Raw genomic sequence first — 15448 nt, 5'->3', positions numbered from 1 at the left:
ATGGGGGGCGCCATTATTTTCTGTGCACAGTATATTCTGCGTTCCGGCTGGAATCGAGGAGGGCATAGACTGGAAGAGAGAATTTTGAGGCAGTAAGCAGAACTTCGATTGATAATGGTTTTAGGCTTTGAATTGCCGGCTGAATGGCACTCACCAAAAGTTGAGGTGGACAAACTGGACAAGATGCCCGTAGATGTCCGTTTGCTCCACAATACATGCAGAGGCCGAGGTTCAACCTTCTCTGTCGTTCGTTGCAGGAAAGTCGAGTGTCCAGTCATTCATTGGTTCTGGAGGGTTATGAACTTCTGGGTGGCGGAGGAATGGAGTGCAACGAGATGGCTGATTTTGTTCCTTAATAAATGATAACATCCGAGCATCTTATGGATAGTTGAATGAGGCTTTCCAAACCGCATGAGTCATCGTAAGCAGCGAGTTGCAAACATAGTCGGGGCTCCAACCCTTGCCGATAGACTTGTTAAGAGCGATCTTTCATTACATCCACTGGCTGCTGCGAGAGTACGAAACTGGAGAGCATATTCATTAATAGACATAGAACCTTGGCGTAAATGGTACAGTTTGTCACTGATAGAGGTATCTCCAACAGGTTTGCCAAAAACTTCTCTGAAGTGATGAACGAAATTATTAAGTGACTGAGTAACTGTACCGTCTTAAGCCCAGATGGTTTCAGGCCTCCTACCTCTTTTGTTTTACAAATATGCGCTTTAGATATACAATGAGCTCTATATCCCCAGATAAACGGCATGATAGTGTTTTAAAGAATGACTGGGTTAAAAAGATGGGAACGTTTTGAAACAAATGGTAAAATAACCATTTTGATTGCGTTAACACGACCAATCATTGTTAGAGGGAGTACTCGCCAAATCTATATTTTTCTTCAGTTTATCTATAATGACTTTGTAGTTTGTTTCGTACAAACTTTTATAATGTCTAGGGACAGTGATACCAAGATATTTTAATTCACTTACAGTTTTAAAAGGGAGACTATTAATAAAACCTGAATCTATATTATCATATAATGGCATAAATTCACTTATCTGCCAGTTAACTGTGTATCCGGAAAGGGCACCAAACTCTCTAATAAGGGTACCACGGTGAAGAAGAAAAGGAGGGGATCTATTATTGTTTGTGAGAACTGAGGCAGAGGGGCAAAGGTACAACATCTTAATCCACGAAGAAAAATTTTGTCCCAGACCAAATTCTTCTAGTACTTAAGATATAAGTCCATCCCACCCTGTCAAATGCCTTATGGGCATCCAGGGCTAGAATAGCTATTTTATCATGTTTGCCTTACAACATTCATAAGTCTACGTACATTATGAAAAGAAAATCTTTGTGTATTATTGAACTAATACATTTACTTAGCCTATTTGCTAAAATTTTAGTAAATATCTTAATATCACTACCAAGAAGGGAAATGGGTCTGTACTATCTTTATCTTTCTTTAAAGTCAATGCAGTATTTGCCGAATAAAGTGTCTCTGGTAATTTTTTGTTTTAATTTTTTAAATCTTTGAACATCCTTAACATCAAGGGGGCAATTTGATCAGAGAAAGCCTTATAAGATTCAATGCAAAAGCCATCCGGGCCAGCCGCTTTACCATTGGGACAATTCTTAATAGCTGTCAAAATGTCTTTCAGTGTAATATTTAAGCTTTCTCTCTCATCCTCACTAATTTTGTCCAAGAGATTGAAGAAATTTTAAAGTAATATTCAGCGTTTCTCTAAAACAGTACCAGTCACAATAAGATAACAACCATTAATATCTTGTTTAGTGTTCAAATGTTGAAAAGGAATATTCTTACGTATTAATATAGACACCCCACGGGCCTTTGAAGAGTATGTAGAGTGGTACATTTAACCGCTCCATCTGCATTTAAGTCATTGAAATGCTTCATGTGAGTCTCCTGCAGAAACAATATATCTGCATGTAAAGAATTGAAATGTGCGAAGACTTTGGATCTTTTAACAATATGATTAAAGCCACGCACATTCCAGCTCAAAATATTCAAACGTTTCTTAGGGGGGCTCATCAAAGTGCAGTGAAAGATAAATCATAGGGTAAACTGAGCGACTATTTAAGTACAAGCATGGGTATTGCTGAGTAACAAAACAAAGAAAAACTAATATATCTAATACAGAAATAAGCTGGCACAATACTTCCCCAGTACGAACAGAACACAAAGAAAGAGAAAAACTAAAATATAGCTGCAAGCAGCGATGACGGGCCCAAGCCGTCAGCATACGCCACCCCGGTGGCATCGATAAAACGGTGCCCAGCGAGCACACGCATCACAGTAACCCTCTGGCAGTTTGGTTTTAAGGGATACGGCAATTAAAGGGTTAATCCAAACCATCAACTCTGTGAAACACACACACACAGAACAACATATAAAACTTTAAATTCTGTGAAAATATATTTTTCATTGGTAGTTGATGTTAGTTAATGCATTTACTAATGCTAACAAATGAGAAATTATTATAGTTACCAAAGGTTTTAATGATTTATAAGCATTTTTTAATGATTTATTTTTCCATTAACTAACATTAATAATTTTTTCTAACACAAATGAATAAAGTAAAAAATATATTGTTAATATTTAATGTTATTTGTGAATTAACCAATGTTAAAAAACAACATTATTTAACTGTTGTTAATTTACATCATTAATAAATATATACCATTTAATGTTTATCAAAATCAATTCCAAAATGTGTTAATATATTATTACATTTTAATGTTTTATCTTTTGAACATGACTATTTTTCTAATATTACAAATATTTTGTTCATTGTTAGTTGGTTGTAAGTTCATACTATCAATGAAGAATTAACATGCTGTAAAAAATATATTTTTCATTGTTAGTTCATGTTAATTAATGCATTCCCTACTGTTAACAAATGAGACTTAATTATAAAGTGTTATCAAAACCTTTAATGCTTTATAAGCATTTTTTAAGGATTTTATTGAGAAGTTTAAACAGACCCTCTCTCTATCTCTCTATCTCTCTCTCTCTCTCTCTCTCTCTCTCCCCCTCTACACTCACTGAACTCACACAGTCAGTCACTCACCCAGTCACCTACCGCACACATTAGAAGCAGTGACAGGAGATCTCTAAGTTTGAAATTTTTCTCCTAAGCATAGTGTATTGTAAATTCATGAAATTAAGCACATATCCTTACACTGTATTGTTCTGTGTATGTAATTTTTTATGAAGTGTTTGGAAGCTGCTCTTAAAAGATAAAAAAAAAAGTTCTCTTTTTTCTGTAACTTTAATAAATTGCCATTAAAACACCGTTCAAGATATCCTAAATCCGTCCGCAATTTAGCATCTTCAGTATTTTAGGATCATGATAAAAAATGTTTGGTGTGATTTCCGTGTTTCTGTTTGGAGGAGTATGAATTTGTTTACAGCTCGTTTAAAAAAAAAAAACACATTAAAATAAATATAGCCGACTTCCTGTTGGTCGTAGCTAATGACTGTAAATTAGAAAGTTGTCCGGATTAATAAGAACGATTTATGTACCGAGTTTGGTGTCTGTAGCTATCATTATATATATATATATATATATATATATATATATATATATATATATATATATAAACATTAATAATTATATACCATTTAATGTTGATCAATATTAATTCCAAAATGTGTTAATATATTATTAAATTTTAAAGTTTATCTTTTGAACATGACTATTTTTCTAACATTAAAAAGATTAATAAATGCTTTAAAAAAAATTGCTCTTTGTTATTTCATACTATCCTGGAAGAATTAACATGCTGTAAAAATATATTTTTCATTGTTAGTTCACGTTAATTAATGCATTTCCTAATGTTAAGAAATGAGACCTTATTATAAAGTGTTATCAAAATCTTTAATGATTTATAAGCATTTTTTTAAGATTTTAAAAAACAGACCCTCTCTCTCTTTCTCTCTCTCACCCACTGCCTCAATCCACACAGTCACTCACACAGTCACTGACACCCCACCCCACCCCCACCCCACCCCTCACTCAGCAGCAGTGACAGGGAGCTCTCACTCAGATGCAGGCTGGCAGGGAGCTCTCACTCAAAAGCAGATCTGATAGTTTTTAAATTTTCTCCTCCGCATAGTGTATTGTAAATTCATGAAATTAATCCCATAACCTCAGACTGTATTGTTCTGTGTATGTAATTTCTTATGAAGTGTTTGGAAGCTGCTCTTAAAAGATAAAAAAAAAAAAGTTTTTTCTTGTTTACTGTAACTTTAATAAATTTCCATTAAATCATCGTTCAAGATATCCTAAATCCGTCCGCAATTTAGCATCATCAGTATTTTGGCATCATGAGAAAAAATGTTTGGTGTGATTTCCGTGTTTCTGTTTGGAGGAGTATGAATTTGTTTACAGCCCGTTTAAAAAAAAAACCCACATTAAAATAAATATAGCCGACGTCCTGTTGGTCGTAGCTAATGACTGTAAATTAGAAAGTTGTCCGGATTAATAAGAACAATTTATGTACCGAGTTTGGTGTCTGTAGCTAAAACTAACCCCCCCATTTTTGACAAAAGGTGGCGCTATAGAGTGCCTCTTCCACGCCCGTTTATGAGCTTTTTCCAGTTTCTAACTATCATTAAAATGGATATGTGTGTTGAGTTTCATGACATTCTAAACATGTTATCTGCCTCAAAATCACCAGAAACGAATTTTCAACTTTGACACGTTGCCATGGCAACACAATTTTAGATTTCAATATTCCCTTCACAGTTTTACATCGGCCGTGTTTTGACATTATTCTGGTGAAGTTTGAAGCAAATCGAGTAAAAATAAGATGCTGAATTCAAAGCATTTTGAAAACGACACACTTCCTGCAGCCAGTTGGTGGCGCTATAACTTTCAGTCATAATAGTCACATCTATCCGATCGGCATCATACAACGAACAAATCTCTGAAGTTTGATCTACATCATACAATGTATGTGGACGTTATTAGGCATTTCCTGGGTCTCATTTTTCGCCATAACTTCATCGCCTCGCCACGGGCAAACCGTTCGACATATCAAAAATATCTTCGCAATTTAGCGTCCCCAATGTCTTGAGATCATGTTCACCGAGTTTGGTGGCAATCGTATGGAAATCCTCAGAGGAGTATATCAAATTCCAGAGCATGCGCTTTTTAAACAGCCCTGAATAGCCGACTTCCTGTTGGGCGGAGCCTAAGACATGCAGCGTGAAAGTTGTTCGGCTCAATGAGTTCTATATGTGTACCGAGTTTCATATGAATACGTGCAAGTATGTGTGAGCTATACATCAAGTTTTCTGACAATTTTCCAGGGGGCGCCGTAGAGCCCCTGTGCCACGCCCGGGTCCCAGCCTCAGCGGCGTCCTAATGGCCGCAGGTTCCAATGTGCGTGCCGATTTTCGAGAGTTTTCGGGCACGTTAAGGCCCCCAAAAGTGCCCGGATGATTGAAATAAAAAATAAAAAAAAAAAAAAAATATAGCTGCGAGCAGCGATGACGGGCCCAAGCCGTCAGCATACGCCACCCCGGTGGCATCGATAAAACGGTGCCCAGCGAGCACAAGCATTACAGTAACCCTCTGGCAGTTTGGTTTTAAGGGATACGGCAATTAAAGGGTTAATCCAAACCATCAACTCTGTGAAACACACACACAGAACAACATATAAAACTTTAAATTCTGTCAAAATATATTTTTCATTGGTAGTTGATGTTAGTTAATGCATTTACTAATGCTAACAAATGAGAAATTATTATAGTTACCAAAGGTTTTAATGATTTATTTTTCCATTAACTAACATGAATAATTTTTTCTAACACAAATGAATAAAGTAAAAAATATATTGTTAATATTTAATGTTATTTGTGCATTAACCAATGTTAAAAAACAACATTATTCAACTGTTGTTAGTTAACATCAACAATAATTATATACCATTTAATGTTGATCAAAATCAATTCCAAAATGTGTTAATATATTATTAAATTTTAAAGTTTTATCTTTTGAACATGACTATTTTTCTAATATTAAAAATATTTTGTTCATTGTTAGTTCGTTGTAAGTTCATACTATCAATGAAGAATTAACATGCTGTAAAAAATATATCTTTCATTGTTAGTTCATGTTAATTAATGCATTCCCTACTGTTAACAAATGAGACTTAATTATAAAGTGTTATCAAAACCTTTAATGCTTTATAAGCATTTTTTAAGGATTTTATTGAGAAGTTTAAACAGACCCTCTCTCTCTCTCTCTCTCTCCCCCTCCACACTCACTGAACTCACACAGTCAGTCACCCACCCAGTCACCCACCGCACACATTAGAAGCACAGAGACAGGATATCTCTGATAAGTTTGAAAATTTTCTCCTCTGCATAGTGTATTGTAAATTCATGAAATTAATCACATATCCTCAGACTGTCTTGTTCTGTGTATGTAATTTTTTATGAAGTGTTTGGAAGCTGCTCTTAAAAGATAAAAAAAAAAAAGTTTTCTAGTTTTTCTGTAACTTTAATAAATTGCCATTAAAACACCGTTCAAGATATCCTAAATCCGTCCACAATTTAGCATCTTCAGTATTTTGGCATCATGAGAAAAAATGTTTGGTGTGATTTCTGTGTTTCTGTTTGGAGGAGTATGGATTTGTTTACAGCCTGTTTAAAAAAAAACCCACATTAAAATAAATATAGCCGACTTCCTGTTGGTCGTAGCTAATGACTGTAAATTAGAAAGTTGTCCGGATTAATAAGAACAATTTATGTACCGAGTTTGGTGTCTGTAGCTATCATTATATATATATAAACATTAATAATTATATACCATTTAATGTTGATCAATATTAATTCCAAAATGTGTTAATATATTATTACATTTTAAAGTTTATCTTTTGAACATGACTATTTTTCTAACATTAAAAAGATTAATAAATGCTTTAAAAAAATTGTTCTTTGTTAGTTCATACTATCATGGAAGAATTAACATGCTGTAAAAATATATTTTTCATTGTTAGTTCACGTTAATTAATGCATTTCCTAATGTTAAGAAATGAGACCTTATTATAAAGTGTTATCAAAATCTTTAATGATTTATAAGCATTTTTTAAAGATTTAAAAAAACAGACCCTCTCTCTCTTTCTCTCTCTCACCCACTGCCTCAATCCACACAGTCACTCACACAGTCACTCACAGCCCACCCCCTCCCCTCACTCAGCTGCAGGCTGACAGGGAGCTCTCACTCAAAAGCAGCTCTGATAGTTTTTAAATTTTCTCCTCTGCATAGTGTATTGTAAATTCATGAAATTAATCACATATTATCAGACTGTATTGTTCTGTGTATGTATTTTTTTATGAAGTGTTTGGAAGCTGCTCTTAAAAGATAAAAAAAAAAAAGTTTTCTCTTTTTTACTGTAACTTTAATAAATTGCCATTAAATCATCGTTCAAGATATCCTAAATCCGTCCGCAATTTAGCATCTTCAGTATTTTGGCATCATGAGAAAAAATGTTTGGTGTGATTTCCGTGTTTCTGTTTGGAGGAGTATGAATTTGTTTACAGCCCGTTTAAAAAAAAAACCCACATTAAAATAAATATAGCCGACGTCCTGTTGGTCTTAGCTAATGACTGTAAATTAGAAAGTTGTCCGGATTAATAAGAACAATTTATGTACCGAGTTTGGTATCTGTAGCTAAAACTAACCCCCCCATTTTTGACAAAAGGTGGCGCTATAGAGTGCCTCTTCCACGCCCGTTTATGAGCTTTTTCCAGTGTCTAACTATCATTAATACTGATATGTGTGTTGAGTTTCATGACATTCTAAACATGTTATCTGCCTCAAAATCACCAGAAACGAATTTTCAACTTTGACACATTGCCATGGCAACATAATTTTAGATATCAATATTCCCTTCACAGTTTTACATCGGCCGTGTTTTGACATTATTCTGGTGAAGTTTGAAGCAAATCGAGTAAAAATAAGATGCTGAATTCAAAGCATTTTGAAAACGACACACTTCCTGCAGCCAGTTGGTGGCGCTATAACTTTCAGTCATAATAGTCACATCTATCCGATCGGCATCATACAACGAACAAACCACTGAAGTTTGATCTACATCATACAATGTATGTGGACGTTATTAGGCATTTCCTGGGTCTCATTTTTCGCCATAACTTCATCGCCTCGCCACGGGCAAACCGTTCGACATATCAAAAATATCTTCGCAATTTAGCGTCCCCAATGTCTTGAGATCATGTTCACCGACTTTGGTGGCAATCGTATGGAAATCCTCAGAGGAGTATATCAAATTCCAGAGCATGCGCTTTTTAAACAGCCCTGAATAGCCGACTTCCTGTTGGGCGGAGCCTATGACATGCTGCTCGGAAGTTGTTCGGCTCAATGAGTTCTATATGTGTACCGAGTTTCATATGAATACGTGCAAGTATGTGTGAGCTATACATCAAGTTTTCTGACAATTTTCCAGGGGGCACCGTAGAGCCCCTGTGCCACGCCCGGGTCCCAGCCTCAGCGGCGTCCTAATGGCCGCAGGTTCCAACGTGCGTGTAAATTTTCAAGAGTTTTCGGGCACGTTAAGGCCCCCAAAAGTACCCGGATAGTCGAAATAAAAAATAATAAAAAAAAAAAAAAAAAAAAAAATAATAATCCTTAGAAGAACAATAGGGCCCTGCGCCTTACTGGCTTGGGCCCTAAAAAAATAATAATCCTTAGAAGAACAATAGGGCCCTGCGCCTTACTGGCTTGGGCCCTAAATATAGCTGCAAGCAGCGATGACGGGCCCAAGCCGTCAGCATACGCCACCCCGGTGGCATCGATAAAACGGTGCCCAGCGAGCACACACATCACAGTAACCCTCTGGCAGTTTGGTTTTAAGGGATACGGCAATTAAAGAGTTAATCCAAACCATCAACTCTGTGAAACACACACACAGAACAACATATAAAACTTTAAATTCTGTGAAAATATATTTTTCATTGGTAGTTCATGTTAGTTAATGCATTTACTAATGCTAACAAATGAGAAATTATTATAGTTACCAAAAGGTTTTAATGATTTATAAGAATTTTTTAATGATTTATTTTTCCATTAACTAACATGAATAATTTTTTCTAACACAAATGAATAAAGTAAAAAATATATTGTTAATATTTAATGTTATTTGTGAATTAACCAATGTTAAAAAACATTATTTAACTGTTGTTAGTTAACATCATTAATAAATATATACCATTTAATGTTGATCAAAATCAATTCCAAAATGTGTTAATATATTTTTAAATTTTAAAGTTTTATTTTTTGAACATGACTATTTTTCTAATATTAAAAATATTTTGTTCATTGCTAGTTCATTGTAAGTTCATACTATCAATGAAGAATTAACATGCTGTAAAAAATATATTTTTCATTGTTAGTTCACGTTAATTAATGCATTTCCTAATGTTAAGAAATGAGACCTTATGATAAAGTGTTATCAAAATCTTTAATGATTTATAAGCATTTTTTTAAGATTTTAAAAAACAGACCCTCTCTCTCTCTTTCTCTCTCTCACCCAGCTCCTCAATCCACACAGTCACTCACACAGTCACTCACAGCCCACCCCACCCCACCCCTCACTCAGATGCAGTGACAGGAGCTCTCACTCAGATGCATTGAAACAGCTCTCTGATAGTTTTTAAATTTTCTCCTCTGCATAGTGTATTGCAAATTCATGAAATTAATCACATATCCTCAGACTGTATTGTTCTGTGTATGTAATTTTTTATGAAGTGGTTGGAAGCTGTTCTTAAAAGATAAAAAAAAAAAAAAAAGTTTTCTCTTTTTTACTGTAACTTTAATAAATTGCCATTAAATCATCGTTCAAGATATCCTAAATCCGTCCGCAATTTAGCATCTTCAGTATTTTGGCATCATGAGAAAAAATGTTTGGTGTGATTTCCGTGTTTTTGCTTTGAGGAGTATGAATTTGTTTACAGCCCTTTAAAAAAAAAAAAAAAAAAAAACATTAAAAAAAAAATAGCCGATTTCCTGTTGGTCGTAGCTAATGACTGTAAATTAGAAAGTTGTCCGGCTTAATATGAACAATTTATGTACCGAGTTTGGTGTCTGTAGCTATCATTATATATATAATCATTAATAATTATATACCATTTAATGTTGATCAATATTAATTCCAAAATGTGTTAATATATTATTAAATTTTAAAGTTTATCTTTTGAACATGATTATTTTTCTAACATTAAAAAGATTAATAAATGCTTTTAAAAAAATTGTTCTTTGTTAGTTCATACTATCATGGAAGAATTAACATGCTGTAAAAATATATTTTTCATTGTTAGTTCACGTTAATTAATGCATTTCCTAATGTTAAGAATTGAGACCTTATTATAAAGTGTTATCAAAATCTTTAATGATTTATAAGCATTTTTTAAAGATTTAAAAAAACAGACCCTCTCTCTCTCTCTTTCTCTCTCTCACCCACTGGCTCAATCCACACAGTCACTCACACAGTCACTCACAGCCCACCCCACCCCCACCCCTCACTCAGATGCAGTGACAGGAGCTCTCACTCAGAAGCAGTATATCAACTCTCTGATAGTTTTTTAATTTTCTCCTCTGCATAGTGTATTGTAAATTCATGAAATTAATCACATATCCTCACACTGTATTGTTCTGTGTATGTAATTTTTTATGAAGTGTTTGGAAGCTGCTCTTAAAAGATAAAAAAAAAATAAATCTATTTTTTACTGTAACTTTAATAAATTGCCATTAAATCATCGTTCAAGATATCCTAAATCCGTCCGCAATTTAGCATCTTCAGTATTTTGGCATCATGATAAAAAATGTTTGGTGTGATTTCCGTGTTTCTGCTTGGAGGAGTATTAATTTGTTTACAGCCCGTTTTTTAAAAAAACCCACATTAAAATAAATATAGCCGACTTCCTGTTGGTCGTAGCTAATGACTGTAAATTAGAAAGTTGTCCGGATTAATAAGAACAATTTATGTACCGAGTTTGGTGTCTGTAGCTAAAACTAACCCCCCCATTTTTGACAAAAGGTGGCGCTATAGAGTGCCTCTTCCACGCCCGTTTATGAGCTTTTTCCAGTGTCTAACTATCATTAATACTGATATGTGTGTTGAGTTTCATGACATTCTAAACATGTTATCTGCCTCAAAATCACCAGAAACGAATTTTCAACTTTGACACGTTGCCATGGTAACATAATTTTAGATATCCATATTCCTTTCACAGTTTTACATCGGCCGTGTTTTGACATTATTCTGGTGAAGTTTGAAGCAAATCGAGTAAAAATAAGATGCTGAATTCAAAGCATTTTGAAAACGACACACTTCCTGCAGCCAGTTGGTGGCGCTATAACTTTCAGTCATAATAGTCACATCTATCCGATCGGCATCATACAACGAACAAATCACTGAAGTTTGATCTGCATCATACAATGTATGTGGACGTTATTACGCATTTCCTGGGTCTCATTTTTCGCCATAACTTCATCGCCTCGCCACGGGCAAACCGTTCGACATATCAAAAATATCTTCGCAATTTAGCGTCCCCAATGTCTTGAGATCATGTTCACCGAGTTTGGTGGCAATCGTATGGAAATCCTCAGAGGAGTATATCAAATTCCAGAGCATGCGCTTTTTAAACAGCCCTGAATAGCCGACTTCCTGTTGGGCGGAGCCTAAGACATGCTGCGTGAAAGTTGTTCAGCTCAATGAGTTCTATATGTGTACCGAGTTTCATATGAATACGTGCAAGTATGTGTGAGCTATACATCAAGCTTTCTGACAATTTTGCAGGGGGCGCCGTAGAGCCCCTGTGCCACGCCCGGGTCCCAGCCTCAGCGGCGTCCTAATGGCCGCAGGTTCCAATGTGTGTGCCAATTTTCAAGAGTTTTCGGGCACGTTAAGGCCCCCAAAAGTACCCGGATAGTCGAAATAAAAAATAATAAAAAAAAAAAAAAAAAAAAAAAAAAAAAAAAAAAATAATAATCCTTAGGGGAACAATAGGGCCCTGCGCCTTACTGGCTTGGGCCCTAATAATCCTTAGAAGAACAATAGGGCCCTGCGCCTTACTGGCTTGGGCCCTAATAAACTCAAAAGAAACCAAAAATCGACCGGTGACGGATTAACGGTTCTTCGAAACAACACACTGCTCCGTCTCCACACGTCATGATCAGGAATATTTCGTATGTGAATGAAAGCAAAAACATCCCCTTACATACAGACCCACATCTCAGACCTACATACATGAACATCTTATAGCGTTATTGGCCTGATAGTCTTTAAGAATTAGTAGAACATTAAAGGTGGGGCGACTGATCCGTCAGGACTGTAGAAAATAGTAATGATAATAAAAAGTCACACTTAGCAGTCCATGAAACGTACAGGCCACGAACAGCTAAAAGTAATGTCTTATTCACGAGGAAAGACTGTCAATGTAGGATTCGGCTTCCTGCGGAGACGAAAATATTTTCTTTGTCTTCTCATGCGTGAGGATGAGCCGAGCAGGGTCCAGGTCGTATTTTACTCCTTTGGCTCTTAATTTCTCCCGCACACTGTCAAACTGCTTGCGTTGGGTGGACACCTCCGCTGGGAAGTCTGGGAAGATACTGATACGACTGCCGTTAAACGAGAGTGGGCTCTGGTTACAGGAAAGGTGCAGTATTTCAGACTTAACAGAATCGTGATGTATCCTGGCAATCATAACTCGCTGCCTGTTGTTTCCGATGGGACCAATGCGGTGGGCCCGGTCAGTCTTTACCCCACGTGGAAAATTAGGTTCTCCTAGTAGCGAGGGCAGAAGTTCGGAAACAAATCTAGTGGGGTTGCCCATCTCAATGTTCTCAGGAAGACCTGCTATCTTGATATTCTGCCTGCGAGATCTGGGCCCGTATTCACAAAACATTTTATCTTATCAGTAAGAGTTCTCCTAAATAGCAGTAAAAGTTAGCTAAGAGTTTTCTCTTAAAACCTATTCACAAAGCTGCTGAGACAAACTTTTACTAAGGAATAGAGAGAAGTCTAAGGGACGGGGTTGAGCTCGTTGCTATGGATGATGTCAGCATGCTTACTAACTATGCACACAGTGATTGGCTGACAGGGTTTCTGTCAGAGATTTATTCATAGACATATTGTAGAGCACGATATTATGTTGCCATATTTAAATAAAGGTTTACAAAATAATGTTAATTTTAAATAAAGATTTTAACATGCAGGCTAAGTGTCAGTAATTAAACAAATATATGTTCAGCTAATAGTCAGTCTCTTACATGCATGCTTCTAGTTACCAAAGTTAGTTTGACCGCAAACGTTAGCATCGGTTAGCACCGGGCTAGCTGAAGTGTCTTCCACCGTGTTAACAGTCAGGGACGGAGCCTTTTTGATTTATTCATCGTTAATATACTGACTTTGCTAACTCATCAAGTTAAGTAGGAATAACAAAGTTTTATATGATTTATTGCACCAAGTGTGACGGAGCTGGGTGAACTCCATGTGCTACTCTCTAGCGCCCCCCATGTGGATGGATTTTGATGTGAGAGGAAACAAGATGGACTTTTTTCAGTGGTGGAAGTGCTATTATGGATTATGGACTCACAGTTTGGCCAGAAGTGAAGGTTTGAAGTTAAAACTGTTGGCTTCACAAGATGTTACTTGATGGACTGGAGTGGTGTGGATTACTTATTGTGATGCAATATGTGACCCTGGACCACAAAAACAGACATAAGGTTAAATTTTTCGAGATTTATACATCTGAAATCTGAATAAATACGTTTTCTGTTGATGTATGGTATGTTAGGACAATATTTGGCCGAGATACAACTATTTGAAAATCTGGAATCTGAGGGTGCAAAAAAAAATACAAATATAGAGAAAATCGCCTTTAAAGTTGTTCAAATGAAGGTAAATGCATGTTACTGATCAAAATTTAAGTTTTTATATATTTACAGTAGGAAATTTACAAAATATCTTCATGGAACATGATCTTTACATAATATCCTAATGATTTTTGCCATAAAAGAAAAATCTATAATTTTGACCCATACAATGTATTTTTGGCTATTGCTACAAATACACCCCAGCGACTTCAGACTGCTTTTGTGCTCCAGGGTCACATATGCATGTAGCAAAATGCTACATTTCTCCAAATCTGATGAAGAAACAAACTCATCTACATTTTGGATGCCCTTAGGGTGAGTACATTTTCAGTAAATTTTCATTTTTTTTTCTTTTTGATGAACTATTAATGCATGTCTACAGAAAGTCAACAAACACTCTCTGATGTGTGTCAATTAATCAGACACTTCCAGTTCACAGCAGGAGTATAATCGATTAAACAGAGTCACACAGGGACAGAGTCACTGTCAGGAACAGAACAAACTGAAAGTTACTTTAGTGCATGAGTAGCCTGGAAAACCAAAGACACATGAACCTGGTATTATTTCATATTTAATAGTGTAGTTTTAATTTTAGATGTATATTCTCAAGTGCACTTTCCCAGGCTGTAAATGGAGGGTCGCAGCTGAATCATGAGCCTCATTCTGTCTTTAAATAGCGGAGGTGAATCAGTGAAAAATTAATTTGGTGAATGTCACGGGCTCCTCTTGAATCTGGGAAAATCATTTACACTCATCTATCCAGAGATGCTTTGGGGTCAAATGCCTTTTTTTTTTTTTAAATAACCACATACAATGCAGCCTGTGAGGGACTTGAAACATAGTATGGGTATTTAAAATATTAATACTGTATTTACTTAGAAATGTTTCACTGGGTTTTTTTAGGTTTTGTTGCATGTTGTATGTGAAGTTTTGAAATAAGATGGGGAATACCATCTTGTATAGAGTATTATTTATTTTTTTTACAACTAAATGCAAAAAAAATAAAAATTATATATATAATATATATAAAAAACTTTTAGGAAATTAGAAATGGTGCCTATAATTTCTTATTTTAGTAATCTTATCTTATCTTAGTAATTCTTATCTAAGTAATAATGTTTTCCTAATGCCTAAATGTCTTTTAATTTATACCCTGACTATTGATTTAATCTATACATTTATACACTAGTATTTACTTTTCATGTTTCTTGAGCAGCGAATCAGTATATTAGTATGATTTCTGAAGGATCATGTGACACTGAAGACTGGAGTAATGATGCTGAAAATACAGCTTTGCATCACATAAAAAAATTACATTTTAATATAAATCACAATATTGAACTGTAATGATTAAACTGCAATGATATTTCACAATATTATTGTTTTTACCGTTTTGATCAAATAAATACAGCCTTGATGGGCAAAAATAGCCTTCTTTCAAAAACATTTAAAAATCTTTCAAATAATAGTTTAAGAAATAATAATACTGATGCTTTTTTCTATTCCCATGAATATTTTGAAGG

Source organism: Barbus barbus (genome assembly GCF_936440315.1).
Source record: "Barbus barbus genome assembly, chromosome: 43".
NCBI lineage: Eukaryota > Metazoa > Chordata > Actinopteri > Cypriniformes > Cyprinidae > Barbus > Barbus barbus.
Note: the sequence above shows the minus strand (reverse complement) of the source record.